The 12,261-nt window shown below is 37.9% G+C and overlaps 1 protein-coding gene across 6 annotated transcripts in view; it reads left to right on the top strand.

Annotated features, from left to right (window-relative positions):
* The first annotated feature begins 3,414 nt into the window (after positions 1-3,414).
* The window catches only part of LOC126236366 (E3 ubiquitin-protein ligase RNF13), a 137,855-nt gene continuing 129,008 nt past the window's right edge, over positions 3,415-12,261 (top strand). The window contains exon 1 of one of the 6 annotated variants that reach the window (XM_049945606.1): positions 3,415-3,456. The gene's annotated coding sequence lies outside the window, so the exon portion shown is untranslated. The other 5 variants (XM_049945605.1, XM_049945604.1, XM_049945603.1 and 2 more) reach the window with 5 other exon arrangements.

Here is a 12,261-nt window from a genome sequence, read left to right as displayed (position 1 = left end):
TTTAAGGTACATATCATATTTTTACAATTTTAGACGAGTTTGAGACTGAATAATGTTAAAAGTTATATATGTAGCCAACGAGCTACAAGTCAGTTTGTTTCTAAGTCAAGGTTCCCAATTTCCTGCCTGACATTTACCAGAACTCTCGATGGGGATTCACAACATATCTGGAATGTTTTACTCGTAATATTGTGGTAATGAATTCTACAGTTCATCTCAAAATCACTCTTAGACTCGATTCTCACGGTGGGCAACGTCACGTCAACGTCAGTGACGTCACACACCCTCAAAAATCCACTTGCATTCACAACGGACGGAACGTCAAGCGACGGCAAAAACTTCAACCACGTTTGGCGCGTCATTGGAAACTCACAGAAGTGTTCACGAGAGAGGATGGCGGACATTATATTTAGTCTTGATGAACTTGCTACTATTGCAATTGCTTTAGATGATGAGGAAAGAGAGTGGAAACTGGCAAGGCAATCAAATCGAACGTGGGTGAAGAAAATGATTTTGAAGAGAATGTGTGAAGGCGAATATCACACATTGTATAGAGAGCTGAAAGAAGAGGAGACGTCATTTTATAAATATTTACGAATGTCGAGACAGCAATTTTTTAATTTGCTGTCTTTGATAAGCAGCAGCATCAAGAAAGCAGACACACACTTACGCCATGCAATTTCTCCACGAGAAAAACTAATGCTTTGTTTGAGATGAGTCTGATGCTTCAACTTTACCAATTCCTTTGAGGGTTCCTATTCTGTACCTTTACGTATTTTATAGAACAGAATATTTATTGTAATACTGCACACTATCATCAAATTGATCTATAGGCTAAACAATGACAATTTATTGCCCCTTGTTATGTAGATCTAAATCTGCTACAGTTCGTCCTGCATCGGGCGCTGATAACCTCGCTGTTGTGCGCCCTAAAACACTGATAATCATCATCAGTTGTACTTAAATAAGCTGTATCCATCGAAATGTTGAGTGAGACTCAGTACCAGAAAGTATGTAAATAAATACTATACATAAGTAAACTACTAGCCAAAATGAATATGTGGTGTAGAATACTCATATTTGCTTCGGAATGATAAGTATTACATATAAACATGGTCGAAATAAACTTTCACGACTCGCGAATAATTGTGAAATTGGAAAGCCGGAAGGCTCTAATCTCTGCTAAGTGTTTTCACCTCCTAATTGTGAGTACATACATAGATAAATAGATGCAGGTGCGATGTTATACATCTAAATACATTACATACAAAATAAATATAATCTGCAGTAGGCCTACAATATTCATAAAGTTATTTACCTGGGCGCCCGATAACCAATCCAATTTTCTTCCATATTTCTTCTTTAAACAAAGTGTCGCTGTATTTTTTGCAGCTTATCTCATACAATTCCACATTTTGGCGAACAACTTCGATTAACTTCTCGTCGTTCATGTTTATATAAAAACACTTTATAACTAAAATCTCAGTAGATATTTTCGATGTGGAGAACACTGCTAGCACAACCAAACTCGTGCCATGCGAGCAGCCGCAGAACACACAGAAAAGTAACAGCCAATCGTAAGCAGTTCGCCAACCACGTGACCCCCACCGTCAACGTCAAACTATTCTTTCGAAGTATACCGGCCGGCAGGCAAACTGACGTTGACGTGACGTTGCCCACTGTGTGAACCTCGCCATTTGAAAGCATTGGACGAATATTTTGACGTCACGTGACCCGCGTTGACGTTGACGTGACGTTGCCCACCGTGTGAATCGAGCCTTAATATCATGCTTAATATGGACTACTCGTTATAGTAGGAAATAAAAGAAATGTAAAAATAGCTATGTTTCTGAAGGCACTGTTCCAAAATCTTCCATTATCAGCTCAACACAGTATTCTGACTGCACTTTCCTTAGAACAAATAGGGCTTACCTTTTTTGGCTACGATGTCACAACTCACATTAGATTACGGCACAGGAGAGTACTGAGTGAAAGTGTGCCAAGTGTTCTCTGGCACCAAATCGAATAGATTTCATTGCTTTGCTTTTTTTTTGTCCACAATGACTTTTTTTAATGTACCATTTGCCACTTTGTCAACCGATTCTAATTTCTCTGTTAAAGACTTACAAGCAGCAGCATTCTTATCCCTAATGCTGTAATCCCTGCTTTTAATTTTCAAAAATGGGTCAAATGGCTCTAAGCACTATGGGACTTAACATCTGAGGTCATCAGTCCGCTAGACTTAGAACTACTTAAACCTAACTAACCTAAGGACATCACACACATCCATGCCCGAGGCAGGATTCGAACCTGCGACCGTAGCAGCAGCGCGGTTTCGGACTGAAGCGCCTAGAACCGCTCGGCCACTCCGGCCGGCGCTTTTAATTTTCCTCAAACATGTATGAGTCCTATATATTTCGATAAACCCGGCGGTGAACTATGTTGAACGCTGACTTGTATCTGCCACTGTAAAATTTACTCTTCACACAGACGATGAACACCTGACTGAACAAACAACTGACTCAAACATATTGTAACGTCAAATCCGCGGTGATCTCCTGTCCATACGTTCCAACATGTCTGCGCGTATGTAATTTGAACCCACATCTCTCATCTGCGCAAATCTCCTGTTCACGCGCAAATGTTGACGTGTGCAGACAGAGCTTTGCGTGTGGACGGGTCTTAATCCATACGAATCTTCCTCCAGTCCTCAAATATTGATAGTTATCTTCTTGGTATGGCGGTTACCAGTATATCCCAATAAACGGTCTGCATAATTTTGCAGTGATTGCCGCTGACTTGGCTAACTGCCCAGTAAGAATGGGGAGTCAGTTACGTATTGCTTAGAATATCACAGTCCTGTCTACTGGAGGTGTATTACGGCGTAAGATACCTGGGTACACATTACTCAGCAGCCTTCCAGAGTACATTCAAAGTCAAGTAAATAATGTAGTGGAGTTTAAGACTGGATTAAAGAACTTTCTTTTGAGTAACTTCTTCCGCCCCAATGAGGAGTACCCTCACAGACACTTAAGTTTAATGTTGCTGGTTAACGTGTACCATTGTAATTCAGTAATATAATGTAATATCACCGGATTGCACAATTAAATTAAATGTTCATCCCTGAATTGTTTCCATATCCCAGAGAGCACTCTCCGTTGGTTTCAAGAATTACGAGTAATGTAATATAATTTAATCATTTTTTGTGAGAAGCATCTCTCGGGCTTCCGCGTTAGCTCAAACAAAACGCCCGAAACAGCTCAATTTGATTACTTCGTTAATATTTTCTTAAAATACGTATGACAAATGACATTTCAGTGGCGTATTCACATTATTTTGCCATGGTAAGAATACATTTACATTTCGTGAGTAATTTCAGAACGAGACTTCTGACAATGTATTTGTAGTACAAGTCTGATTCGATTGCATACGATTTGCATCTCAGGGATGGTTGAGGTATTGTGTCAAATATAGTTCTGCAATGTATGATTTCAGCCGTATAAGCACTGGCTACGGTCAGTCAATCTTTCTTTGTTTAGAATTTAAATCTTTTATGTATTTCACAAGATAGCTTGAAATTAACGAGCTCGATTAATCATACTGCTGAGTATCCAGGCGTCCATAATTAAATAACCGTCCGCAAACTACGCAGACATGCACTGCCTGCTGTGTTGTCTGTTTTGACAGGTGACAGGCGAATGGTTGCTGGGAAGTTCATATGATATAATCGACGAGGAAGCGAGTGAGTGGTATTTGTTTGCGGAAATTATGATTTTTATTAGGCTATGTGACTGGAACTAGTACTGTATGTCAACCAAAGAGAGTCTTGATTTCGTGATCCAAGGTAGCTACGGAATTGAAATCTACGATTTGTTAAAAACTTAAAGTGATAAATGCCAATAAAGGTTTTCGGATACTTATTTAATGATATTCGTAAATAAATTGTGCCTCTGTGTCGCCAATATTGCTTTCGGTCTTTTATCGTGTTTGAAACAGCTTTAACCTTTAGGCATTTTGTTAGCTTTAGGAAGCTGCGTGTAATTGTTTTGTAAAATACGATGTGCAATAATGTTGCAGTTTCTTCGTATAGATGACGAACGAATTAAAAAAAAAAAAGTCTCCTACAAGGAATGTACCGTTTACCTTTACCTACACTTTTCATTTAAACTTTACTGTGGGAACGGTCATCAGACGTCTTCCGTACCGTAATAAGGTACTGTAGCGATAATGAAAGTGTTATTTTGCAGCAAGGCAGCCTTGTACCGAAAGTCTATACATACCGTGGTACAGATAACAATTTAAAGATAATTTACACATAAATGAACAAACTAATTACTGTTGCTATTAGCTAAGGCACTATCAAAATTTTACTTTGTCAGGAAAATAATACGTTACAGAGTCGCAGGAATGGATAGTTGAAATGTACGGCTACACTATGATTCACTTTTAACACTTTCGGGAAGTATTTGTTTTTTTGAGTTTGGTCAAGTAACTTATTGTTAGCATTAAGTAAGAAGAAATTACCGACACGGACAAGGTGGATAAATCGCAGTGATCTGCAATGCCCCTGGACGTACTGGTTCAGAATTTACAGCCAGAAGAAATTTCAATAAATGAACTATCTATTAAGGGCGATTAGAGCAGTGCACACATTATGCTCTATGTATTTGGCTAAGTTTGTTTCGGTACCCTATAGCGTTCTCTGAAGAAATAGCATTCCATTTTTGTGATGTGGATCTTGAATTTTGATAGTCCATGTTGAGAGAATAGGTGTAATGGTAATAGGTTTATCATTCCATTTTGACTGATTTTCATATTCATCTGTAGCAGTATGAAATATCGTTCAAAAACATGCATTACTTTCATTCAAATTGTGTGTTGTTACCAAGAAAGGTGGCAGTGATTAATTCTGCTAGACTCGCATACAAGGAGAGCCAGGTTCAACTCCCCATCTGGTCATCCAAATTTAGGTTTTGTGTGGTTTTCCTAAAGCAGCTATGGTTCCTTTGAAATGGACGGGACTGATTCCTATCCCCAAACTCGTGCAATGTGACCTTGTACTCCATCAAGTGCCCCTGTTGTTGACAGAAAAATAACTCAAGTCATCCTTTCTTTCTTTAAAAGTTCTCTTTAATGTACAATTCATACCTTGGAAAACAGTCGCAGATAATTTCCATTGACATATCCCCATGGAAAGATGGTATATTATCTCAATATTGTGTCTTTAGGGATATGCATGTGTGTCTTGTGTAATACAGTATCAGTAGCATCTTTATGAGCAGTATTTTTCCTCTTTGTCAGCCTCTGAGTCTTGATAAATCAAGCCAAAAATATCTTTTAGTGCATAACATTGCAGATCATAAGTCAGCTGCCTAAATGTTTTGGTGACATGTTGAAACTCAATTGGCATGTTCATCTACAACATTTATTACATTTTTCAGAAGGCCTTGAACCATTTTGTGACTTATTAATTCAGTGAAGGTGAACTTCAAGTAGAACTCATTCAAAATAACTGCATGAATTCTCTCTGAGCCATATTTGTAACTTCAAAATAATTTTAATATGTGCTTATCTGTTGTGATGTGTATTTGGTACGCATTTATCAACTGTCATTGCATAAGGCAAAATATTACACAACACATGGAAGCTGTTGACTATAGAATAAAAAGAAGTAACAGATAGTCCAGGGTACTGAAAAATGAAATGAGGCAATGGCATTTCCTACCTTCACAGGCAGTGTTGTGACAACAATAGCTATAAGATTCCGTATTGAATACACGCTCACTGAATATACTCCAACATTCCCATTTAATGTGTATTAACATGTTTGCTTTACTGGACTGTAATAGCTTTATCACTTTTCCATGTTGTTTTTGCTCTTTAGTCATTGTTGAGTAAAATAAACATATGACATAGGTTCAAAGGTAACCTGACAGTTAAAGTAATTACTCTATATTTGATTGCAGCCGACTGTGCTAACTAATAGCTGAGGTAGCAGGGTAATATGAGAAAATGAAGCAGAAGGTGTGAGGAAACTACTTTTCTGATAAGTTGTTGCCATGATATATACCCTATAAATAGGCGGCGATCACATTAATATGACTGGACTGTGTGCAATCATGAAAAATAGCAAACCAAAAATGGAATTATGTGCTGCCTTTCACTTTACACTATCACCATGCAGTTGAAGTTAGTCTTGTGCTTCTTAACACTGAAGAACACCTTGCTTTCTATTTTGTTTGTTACAGAAGAGATTTTCCTGCTATTTCAAATTAACCAGGCTTGTGAAAGACTATGGAATAATACCCCATTCAACAGGGAACTGCAGTGTTCAGTTACAAAAATGTTGGAAGCAAACACAGGACTTACTAAAAGTTGACAAGTAAACACCATAATCTTCAGCCATTGTCACACCAAACATGGTTACCTCTCAAAATTGAACTTTCATTATCAATGGATTTGATATTATTCATTATCTAGTAATGAAACTTTCCTTACCTGGATTTGAAAAACCACAACCCCTTTCTGAAAATGGATACTGCATTCTGGAGGCTTTGCTTGCTATGAATCATTCTCATTGCAGTGGGAGATTGGAGAGGGTGTGGTCTTTTAAAAACTTCTCATTTTCTGCACTTTACAATGGAGATTATCACTTGTGGACTTTCTCTTGTAGCTTAGTGTAACGGTCTGTCTCTCTTCTTTTTGATTTAGTGCTCTCTTATCTTCATCAGTTTTAGCATTCAAATTAGTAATAGTAGTGTTGGTGTACTGAATTTGTAGAAATGTGGAAACTTTGGGCCTCAAGCGATTTGACTTTGATCCCTTGCAATCTCAGTGAACGAATAATTCTGTGCACAGCATCAGCGACATTGCCTTTGTATTGGTGTGTTGTGCTGTACAATCGTTCCTTCTTTGCAGTGAAGTAAGTCAAAAGCTAGTTTCGGGATTATTATTTTCTTCATATTACTATCATTATCGTCATCAACACTGATATCATGTTCCTCATTTGCAAGTTGTGCCCTTGTCATTATCTTCTTGCATGAGTCCTTACTTGCTTTTTATTTTGCGTCACGTGCAGTTGACTATATTATCCTTTATATCCAAGCACCATCCCCCATCATTTTGAGAACTTTGCAAGTAATGGGGAAGTCTCTGATGCATTTCTATTGTGCATACTGCACATCTCACCACTCCAAACTTATGTAGGTTATTCTTAAAATACCCAAATTAAGGTGCATGCCAGATATATTTTTTAAAGCAAAGGATATGACTGGTTTATTTCCCCATCCTTGGCCAATCAAAACTTTTGCTCCACCACTGTTGACCATGAAGTTGACCGGACCAGAGTGCGAAATCCTACTCAGTTAGTTACATGTACTGTAAATCAGTAGCACAATTCCTATCAAAATGTTGTGAAATGGGTCAGTTTACAGGCTATGTATGCATGATTTGTTTGTGTGTAAGGCAGTATACCAAGCATTTGCATATTCTAAAATATCATACTGGCGCAAACTTTAAAAATTAACCCATTTCTATTTTTACCCAGATCACAAACAAAACCCAAATTTAACAACAAATTAAACTTCTTTCTCTATTGTGCTAGTGTTTAATTATTATTTACGTATGGAGTAGATGATGTCCAGAAGATATGATTTCAGATTAGAATATTTGCCTTGTTGGTCATTTTTTGTTATCAGAGGTATCTGTGGCTCCATTCTGAGACCCTGACAGCCTTAATAACAACTGTCAGAGACAATTTTTTTATCCAAACTGATGATACTACTATTCCTGTAAAATTACCTACTTCCTTTCTTCACTGCTCCAATTCATGAAAACTGTGGCAACAAATTTTCTTTCTGTCATACACTAATTTATGGCCCCTACTTCATTAAAGGCCATTAATTTAGTGTTGTAAGTGTGAGTGAACCAGTTATGAATGGTGAAATTATAGACCCACAGGTCTCAACAGTCATTACCATGATTTGTGTTCATTATCAATTATTACAGCTTACAATCCTTCCTTCTTTCACATTGAAACCTTACTGAATGCTGTTATCAATTTTAAGAAAACTATCGTTACAAAATTGAAATGGTTGCAGGTCAATAATGAAAAATACAGCCAAATTTAAAACAACAGTGACTAATTATTTTAATGTTCTGTATTAGCTATAACACAACTTAAAACCCGTGGTTTTAACTACTATTACTCCACCTGTAAATGTGAGACAGTCCTGCATTTTTCCAAAAGACAAACTTGAGAGAGAAGTGTCATATATATTCAGTGATATTTTGTGCAGATTAGACACTTGTGGGACAGGCATTGACCCAGCTTCTCCTGAATGACAGTCCAATACCTGGACCAATATGCTGCCTCATTCTTTATTTTGTTTGCATATAGTAATAACAATATATACCACACATATATCTAAAAGACTATGACTAACTTACATTGTAAACAAATTATACAAAAAAGGACAAGAAACAAAATCAACAGAAACTTTCTTGTATAAAAACACAAGTAAAAGCAGTATATTCACTGTCCTGATATAAATAAACTCAACAAATTTCATAAGATGATAGAATTGCTGTAAGCCAACATTCTCATTTAAAGTATAAATACAAATTTTTTTTAAAAAAAGTTTCATTTCTAAATTACTTTTCCTGTAGTAAATCATATCTGAAATGTATGTGTTGTAGTGGATCTTCCTCGTGGTGTAAAACAGTAGCCTACAATACAGTGTGGAGAGAATACATGATGTACAAGCATCTGTGTGTATGTACTTGCAAACCAACCACTTGACTAATATATTATATGACTGAGTGTTCTGAGTAGTAACGGGATCAGACATCAGCTCACCACGAAAACTAACGAACAGTCTACCACAGGGATCAGCTATTTCTCTATTTCTCTTCAGCTTGTACATAGCAGGCATGCTAAAAACATCAGGAAAGTTGGGTGATGCCAATGACTGCATCAACATGCAGTGTGGTGTAGTTCAATCGAACAGTCAGAAGAAATTCTAATGACAGGCGTAGACATAGTGAAAAAGTACTTTCACAAATGGAGACACCAAACAAATGTAACTAAAATGGAGGTGTCCTGTTTCTGCTTGAAAAATAAACTTGCAGAATAAAATCAACAATCAGTATACTTATTCATAATAAAACACCAAAGTCTCTTGATAGAACTCTTATCTTTCAGAGAGCAACGAATAGGAAGAGCCAGAGAATGGAAAATAAGAAACAGCAGCAAAAAGCCATGAGAGAACATGTGAAGTATAGGCTTCCACCCTGTGCTTTTCTATGCTAGGTCTTGTCTCCTCAAACACTGAACATTGTGCCCCAGTTTGGATAATCCATGGAAATAGGTGTCAAGCTAAATAACGCCGCAAGAATGATTGCTGGGTTTATCAAATTGTCCTTCATACAATGGCTACTATTACAAAGCCACATTTTACCTTCTCAACAACAACATGTATTTTCTCTTGTGAACAAGCACAAAAACATCATGGATAATAGAAATCTACCAATCCATTGAGATATCAATCCTGCCATTCTCAACCTACAATGCTCTAGACGACCTTCAGCAAAACCAGCAAGAGTTGCTGTAGATGATGTGTTCAACCATACCACCTCATGGACTGTATTGTAAAATAACAAATGCCATGTATAACCCAAGAACCACCAGGTTTTGACCTGCACCTGATGTGTTAGAAACCAACATGGCATCTGTGCATGTGTTTCTGTTATACAAATGAGATCAGCAACAATTCCGACTATGTGTGGAGAACCACAATTCCCAGAACAATGCTCCACAAGATTGTATGATGGTAGATCAGGAGAGTTCCTGTTGGCGAACCCGAAGTTGGTAGATTACATATATGTATACCTTAGATGTTAGTTTATAATATTTTATTGTGTGCTAACTGTACCTGACCATGCATTGCTGTGGCTCAGTCTGCTTCAGTGGAAAAGAAAGGAAGAAAGAAAGAAAGAGAAAGCACACATTTCTAATATGTATAGGAATTGGATATAAGTCCTAATCTCTCTCTCTCTCTCTCTCTCTCTCTCTCTCTCTCTCTCTCTCCCCCCCCCCCCCTCTCCCCCTCTCCATTTCCTCTTGTCCACCCTCTCATTCAACCACCTTTCCCCCCTTTCTCTGTCTGTATTCTCCTCCCTCCTCTCTCTCTCTCTCTCTCTCTCTCTCTCTCTCTCTCTCTCTCTCTCTCTCTCTCTCTCCTCCTTCCCATTTTCTATGTCCGTTTCCTCCCACCCCACTGACCATCTCTGCTTCCTCCGACCTTGATTCTTTTTTACTGTTGTTACAAATTTGTTACCCCTTTTATTACATATATACCAGATTACATTCCAGTAGGTATATAAAAACAAATGAGTATTCAAATGCAATGTTGCATCAAAATTTCAAAGCCATCCATGAAGAACTTTCGGATAGTTGAGATTTTGAAGAAACGAACATCTACGTTTGTGTTTTTACAAACTGTAAATGTTACTAATTGCAAATCTCCAAAAGTTTTTGACTGAATGCTGTGAAATTTTGACACAGTGTTGCATTGGAATACACATATTTTTAATATACCTATGTTTTAAGTATGTGATATATATATAATAGAGGGAAACATTCCACATGTGATATATATATCACATACTTAAAAAATAGGTATATAAAAAATATGTGTATTCCAATGCAACACTGTGTCACTGTGTGTGTGTGTGTGTGTGTGTGTGTGTGTGTGTGTAAACACAGATGATGTGACTTACCGAACGAAAGTGCTGGCAGGTCGATAGACACACAAACAAACACAAACATACACACAAAATTCAAGCTTTCGCAACAAACTGTTGCCTCATCAGGAAAGAGGGAAGGAGAGGGAAAGACGAAAGGATGTGGGTTTTAAGGGAGAGGGTAAGGAGTCATTCCAATCCCAGCAGCGGAAAGACTTACCTTAGGGGGGAAAAAGGAAAAAAGGACAGGTATACACTCGCGCACACACACACATATCCATCCGCACATACCATTCCTGATGAGGCAACAGTTTGTTGCGAAAGCTTGAATTTTGTGTGTATGTTTGTGTTTGTTTGCGTGTCTATCGACCTGCCAGCACTTTCGTTCGGTAAGTCACATAATCTGTGTTTTTAGATATATTTTTCCCACGTGGAATGTTTCCCTAAACATTCCACGTGGGAAAAATATATGTAAAAACAAAGATGATGTGACTTACCAAACGAAAGCGCTGGCAGGTCGATAGACACACACAAACATACACACAAAATTCTAGCTTTCGCAACCAACGGTTGCCTCGTCAGGAAAGAGGGAAGGAGAGGGAAAGACGAAAGGATGTGGGTTTTAAGGGAGAGGGTAAGGAATCATTCCAATTACACTGCCTACACTGTGACGCATTCTATGTGGGAATGACCAGCAACAAACTGTCCATTCGCATGAATGGACACAGGCAGACAGTGTTTGTTGGTAATGAGGATATGAGGTAATGGGGATCACCCTGTGGCTAAACATGCCTTGGTGCACGGCCAGCACATCTTGGCACAGTGTTACACCGTCTGGGTTATCTGGATACTTCTCACTAACACCAACCTATCCGAACTCCGGAGATGGGAACTTGCTCTTCAATATATCCTCTCTTCCCATTACCCACCAGGCCTCAATCTCCGCTAATTTCAAGTTGCCGCCACTCGTACCTCACCTGTCATTCAACAACATCTTTGCCTCTGCACTTCCACCTCTACACTTGACATTATGTTGCAACTTTTGTATACGTATATTTTTAATGTGTAAAAAAAGCTATATGGTAAGTAAATAAAATTTTCAACACCATGTTGGCTCTCATGTAATATTTGCCTGTTGTGAGCAATGCAGTGTCAACTGAGCCATGTAAATGTGCCTTGTCATCTGATACTGTTACCCGCCAGTCTATTTTAAACTGCCCATCCATCAATTGATTTTAATATTTTGGAAAATCTTGGTTTGTTTCAGTCCTCCAGTTTATAATTTATTTTGATTCTTAAATTTTGTCAGTATTGTTTATGAACTCATGATCATTGATTGCATGTCATCATTACATCCAACTAGGAAACTTGTGCTTACTATTCATTAACAATTTGTTTTATGTGCAACGGACATTCATGCCACCAAAGTAAACATCTCACCTTACCCAGTATAGAAGCTGACGTGAAGTAATGAAGTCTTTAAACACACTTGAAATTAATTATGTGGAACAAAGGTTA

This window comes from Schistocerca nitens, chromosome 2, assembly GCF_023898315.1.
Source record: "Schistocerca nitens isolate TAMUIC-IGC-003100 chromosome 2, iqSchNite1.1, whole genome shotgun sequence".
In the NCBI taxonomy this organism is placed as follows: domain Eukaryota; kingdom Metazoa; phylum Arthropoda; class Insecta; order Orthoptera; family Acrididae; genus Schistocerca; species Schistocerca nitens.
This window is presented reverse-complemented; position numbering and strand designations above follow the sequence as displayed.